Below are 6,000 nucleotides of genomic sequence, written 5' to 3' on the forward strand. Positions count from 1 at the left end.
TGCTGTTCATTTAAATCACTTTCCATTCGTTGTGTTATTTTTGCTCCCCTGAAGTTGCTTCACTACTACCAACTTCCTTTCTCTCAAGCACAAGCTTCTCTGCCAGCTGATACTCTACTCTAATACCCTGCTCCTACTTTCATCTGTAGAGACACTTCCAGTGTTTCCTCTTTCAGTGTCTACCTGTGCTACACAGTCTTCTTTTCTTCCTATGCAATGTTGTGGCATTCTTTTCTCTCTACCCCCTAACATTTAATCCCTTGCTGCTTGGTTTCCTTTTCTCTTATCCATCCTGCTCCCTCATCTGTTCACTCTATTATAGATAGCACCTGGGGCAGATCCAGGGATTATGGCAGCATGGTTGTATCTTCCTTTGGCTGTGCAGTGCATAAGCTGAGCTCACTAGCTGATTATCATGAGGGCTGGCTGAATCCCTGGCTTTCATACAGCTCCTGAGTCGAGGGGTGAGTGCCACTGCTGTTCATACTCAGCTCTCTGAGCTCACTGACATCCAGGATTAAGGAGAAGAGTATGTGTCCAAACCCCTTTTGGCTGTGTACAGCATGTGTAATCAACTTCATTCGGTGTGCATTGCCATGCAGCCAAAGAGATGTAGCTGTACCCTCTTCTTGTGATCCTGGATCCGTTCATGGATAGCACTGCCTATTAAGGTTGCTCAATGCTTCTTATATTTTTTAGTGTCTTATAACTTTAAAAAACTTTTGTCATTTGGGCTGTAATTTTCCATGTGGTATATTTGCCAGAGGCTGAATTGTTTTAAACATTTTTACCAAACACTAACAGTTGTGGCTAGGAAAAAACAGGTTCTTTTGCACACATTAAACAAGAGGCATAGCCATTTTCAATACAAAAGTTTGCCATTCACACTTTCCATAGCACTGCATGTCTTTTGAAATGACTAAGTAGACCGGGGTGTCTGCCTTTTTTAATGTGGGGCCGGATCATGAACTTTTTATCACCCAGTGCACCAGCGAGCCATATTCAAAGACCTCACAGGAAGCAGTGAAATTCAGCAGGTGAAATTCTATGGCCTGTGTTACACCGGATGTCAGACTGGATGAGACAGAATCTTACAAGGATGCCACAAAACTTCCTGTCACTTCCAACTTTAATGGGGTCCTTTCGAGTTATAAGAACAAATCTTCTTATGGATGCACAGGAGGAGCTGGGCAAGGCCCCTGGTGCTACAGCCCACATGTCCTGGGCTCTACAGGTGGAGCAGCCACTGGGCAGGGACCTGGCCCACCCAAGGCCCCTGCCCTAGGCCCCACCATGCTTTGCAAGCCTGCCAGGCAGCTCCCAGCCCATAGCCAGCAAAAAAAAAAGGGGGGGGGCTTCCTCTGCTGAAGAGGAAGGGGGAGGAGGAGGAGCAGCAGGTGGAGGTGGTGCAGTGAGCCTGGGCTGGCACCGTGTGCTCACACAGGGATCTGCGAGCTGGGCATAGGGCAGCATTCAGACAGCCCCCGGCTGCAACTTCTCTGCCCACCACCAGGAAGATGAACCACTCAGGTGAGCACAGGGCAGGTGCAGGGGCCCCAGGATGATGCCTCCTCCCCTGCCACAGCCCCAAGGGGCAGAGCCAGGTGCAATCAAGGATTTAGCACAGGGGAAGATGACTTGGGGGGGAAGGGGGGACCGATATCCCTGCATCCCTCGCCCCACATGTGTCTGGCCAGGCTCCGCTCGCCGCCCACAGTGCTGGCCAGTGCGAGTTCCACCCAGGACCACCCCACACCTCACTAATAACCCACACTTTTATTGCCAGCTACTCCTCTTCCCACATGCACCGCGTTGGCAACGTCAGGCTGATGTGGTGTAGGTGGGAACCTTGTCCCTTCAGCAGCTATTAGGAAGCTGCTGAGGGGCTGGGGGAGGGACAAGGAGTGGGAACGAAAGTAAACTGTTTACTTTCGTTTCCCGTTGTAGGACCTCGGGCCTTAGAAAATGGCTTGGTGGGCTGCATGTTGGACAAGCCAGAAATAGACTAACTAGAGTCAACACCAGCATAAAGAAAGAGCATCTATACCAACTCTTCACTAGGTGATTAACTGATTGGGACAGATCCCAGCAGGAGATGGCAGTAAGCTTACAATAGCTTTCTTCTTGTTCTTCCAGCTAGGCCTCCTGGTGATGTACGAACATCACCTCTATTTGCAGGAGCAGAAAGGAGTCATGATTGACCCCAGGTCAGTTCTTGTTACAGATGATATTTCACAGACACTCCATTCTTCATTAGGAGAGAAGGTTCACACTGGATGTTTGTAGAGGTTCCCTTTATCACTTTGATGGAACCAAACCATCCAGATTTGTCCCTCATAGCATTTCCAAAGAGCTAAGGAGGCAGACATCCTCTGTCTTTTTCAAGAGAGTGCCAGCATCCAAAATCTGGAAGTAATTTACTGAAATTCATCAAATTATTTGTAAAAATATGTCTTGGACTTAGCTGCTAGGTCAGATACCAAATTTGGGAGAACACTATTAAAAATCAAGTAATATAGATGAAATTCCTCATTCTGCCATCTGGAATAGATACTGTTTGCTGATGGGTAGTCACAAAGACATCATTCTTTCTTCTTTGAGTGTGACTTCAGTAATTTTGGTTTGTAGAGCTGTTGATGCTTAAAAGAGCATCTTACGTATCTTTCTTTTGGAGTCTTCAACAAACATAAATTTCGAGTTGCAAGGGAATTGAGAGTGCCATGTGCTTTTCTCTTTATACTCGGACACAAGAATATAAGCTCATCCCTGATAAACACTATTGTTCAGAAAACTCCCATTTTAAAAGTTAGGATTATGGTTACTTGTTAATCCCCTTGTGCACATGCATTAAAAAACAATTGTTAATTGTACAATTGAGCACTGTTTTTTTCAGGACTGCCTTGAACTGGATGGACTTTCTCTGAATGAGAATCAGGGTTACAAGCAACTTGTCCATTGTAATTCTCCATTATGCAAAAAGTTGGAAGAGGTGTAGTGAATGTGATAAGTGAATGTGGGAATAGAAAAGAAGATACTGTGATTAATACAATAGAATATTGTCTTGTGCATTAGAGGGTTTTTGGTTGCCTGACTTGAGACCCTGAGGTCTGATTTTTTTTTTTTTCTTTTTTTTTTTCTCCTCAAGTGTTAAGTACTCAGATCCACAGCTAGTCAATGGGGCTGTGCTTTAAACATATAAAATGCTGTGTAACAATTAGTGTTCTAAAAATTCTGGTCCTAGATGGCTTGAATGGAGCACCCAAAATTACTTTTGATCCTAATCTCTTTTTGCCTCAGTTCCCTAATAGTAAAATGTGAATGGTAATCGTCTCTTTATCACCTAGCAGTTTTGTGAAAGTAAATTCATTAATGTATGTGAAATACTCAAATATTTAAATAATGAAGTCTATTGAAATGTCCGTGAGAGTTAATAATTTGCTTTTCATAACAGGGTTTGAATAATATGTACCAGTAGATGGGTTGATGGCCATTGAGGCATTATTGCAGGAGGGGGTGCTGCTCTTTGAGGGCAATACAATGTCACCAAAATGCTTGAGTGGTCTGTCTGGTCCTGAAGGAGCTTTGAATAGTCATAGGAAGTGTGCTGTTTCATTGTGTTTACATAATGATGGGATGAGAGCATGATGGCAGTGCAGTGACAGCCATAGCAGAAGGGTAAAGTGACAGAGTAATGCTGTGAAAATTGTAGTCATAAAGTTGCAGGCAGGCTGGCCAGAGTAGAGCTGTTGCATGAGTTTGCTTTGGTAAACATTTGGGTGACTGAGTAGTTCTAAGAAAAGGTGCTTTAAGAAAACTGTACTTTTATTACTGTATTTACTTGAATACAAGATGAGGGTTTTTTCCCCTCGGTCAGCATGGGGAAAAAACCCTTGTCTTACATTTGCATACAAAGAAAAATTATGAAATACGTTGCTCATCATTAATCTGCTGCCAAAAGCAGTATGTGCTCAGTAATAAAAAAACACCTATGAAGTTGATTAAATGCAGCCAAAACCGAGCATGACTATAAAATATATGGCCCATATTGGGCAAACATACTGATGGGAAACTACAAGAAGGATAGGCTAGTGCAGCCCATCTTAAGGTACATGATAGTGCCCACTGCATGCAGTCCCCCTCAGCACCAACTCTTTTTGAAATCATAGTAAGCCACTACGCTGAATACATCTGGATTTCCTTTTTTACTCCCACAACTGAACCTCATCTTCATATACATTTTTGGAGGATCCCAGGACTCATGATAAGAACACCCGGTTCCAGTCATGAGTAGAGGGCTAATTAGCACATGGATTCTTTGTTGTGGGGAGCCCACAAATTTAGCCCAAATGTTGCAGTATAGCAGCTAAGTTTCTATGAAGGCTGGGTATGGATTGGTAAAACATGAATGGGTTTCTGCAGTTGCACAAAAAGTGTAACTGTCCTTTTTCTGACTGCGGCAGTGTCCTTATAGAAGTACCAGTTGGTATGATGTGTAGTAAAGCCAGCACACTGTGCGTTATGTAACTGAGTAAAACGTTGCATTTGTGACTACACCACCAGGATTGATTTGTTGCCAGTTATGTCATCCAAAATTGCTCTTACACAGCAAGAGGATGGTCCATTGAAAATTTCTAGGCAAGCTTGATTCTGTCTATCAGTGAAAGATTACAGAGAGATTTGTTGTGAAATTTGTATCCAGCTCTATCAAACACAGGACATCTGACAAGCAGAATGTCAAAACAGATAAACTGTAACAGTTGATATGCATGCCATCCAGCAGTTCTTTGTGGAGCGTAAGGCTTATGTGTAAGGCCTTGCTTGTGATGTATTGATGCAAGCAAGGGACAGTAGTGATAAGTGCCAGTTATTGATCCTGTCGGCACACAGTTGCAACAGCAGTGGAATTTTCAGGTTCTCTTGAATACTCAGGCTAATGTTGTGGATGCTGTGTTGTTAAATGCATCTCAGACAAGATGTCTAGCAAAAGTTTGTAAATTAAGGCATGTACTCCTGACCGGGAAGATACATAAGCTTTTCTACCAAATCTGGGATGAAATATGAAGATGTGACTGTAGTTAAAATCTGTAAGGGAAAAATAAATCAGATCTTGTTAGGAATTATTGGTAGATATTGACTCATGTATTTCTCACCAATGCTCTTGCATAAACTAGATGGCAAGTTCCCAGTTTCATTGCAGTTTTATAGTGTGATGGGGGTGGACATTTTTGTTGAATAAGAGATCCAGGAGAATTATCACAAACCTTTAAACATGTCTAAGTGGCTTTCATTGCATTCAGAAAACTTTTGATATGATCAATTAATCTGGCCTCTGGAGCCTCTTGGGCAAGCTGGGGTGTCCTGAAAAAGTTTCTCAGGGCCTTGCATCAGCTACACGGAATAATATGGAGCTCCATTCTGTGTCTCTAGTGGAGTATGACATTAGGTTGGGTCTTTGGGACTGACTTTGCTCACTCTGTTCAATGCAACACTTATGAAAAAGACAGCTGGTAATATTGCAATTGGTGTGAGATTCTGTAACTCTGGAACACTGTTTAGTTTTGCAGAACTGAATACAAAATAAAAAATACTCACTTAATGCCCCACAAGGTATTCTGTGTGGATGATTACAATAAGAGAGCTTTCCAAAGAAGACTTGCAGATATTTGTTGCTGACTCTATGGTGGCTGTAGACAATTTTGGGCTCAGGTCTAGTTAAATGAAGGCCAGGGTTGTATATTAGATGGCACCCAGCAAAAGATATATGCCATACAAGTTTTGTGTGGGCCTCCAAAAACTATGAAAGTGACTTCCTGTGACTTCCTTAGCAGTGTGCTGATAGATCAGTTTAGCATCCATGGAGATGTTTGCTACATCCATAGAAGCAAATGCAGCTTTTGACACATTGGCCAAGTAGTGAATGCATGAGGAATCAACATTGTTGTGAAGGTCTGAGTAGATTAGATTGTTGTTCTTATTATTTGAAGAAGCTGGGTGAGAAGC

The 6,000-nt window shown here is 42.8% G+C and overlaps 1 protein-coding gene across 2 annotated transcripts in view; it reads left to right on the plus strand.

Moving 5' to 3' along the window:
• RFX3 (regulatory factor X3) overlaps positions 1-6,000 on the plus strand; it is a 146,958-nt gene that overhangs the window by 28,788 nt on the left and 112,170 nt on the right. The window lies entirely within an intron of this gene.

Source organism: Crocodylus porosus, unplaced genomic scaffold (genome assembly GCF_001723895.1).
Source record: "Crocodylus porosus isolate Cpor-Errol unplaced genomic scaffold, CroPor_comp1, whole genome shotgun sequence".
Classification (NCBI taxonomy): Eukaryota; Metazoa; Chordata; order Crocodylia; family Crocodylidae; genus Crocodylus; species Crocodylus porosus.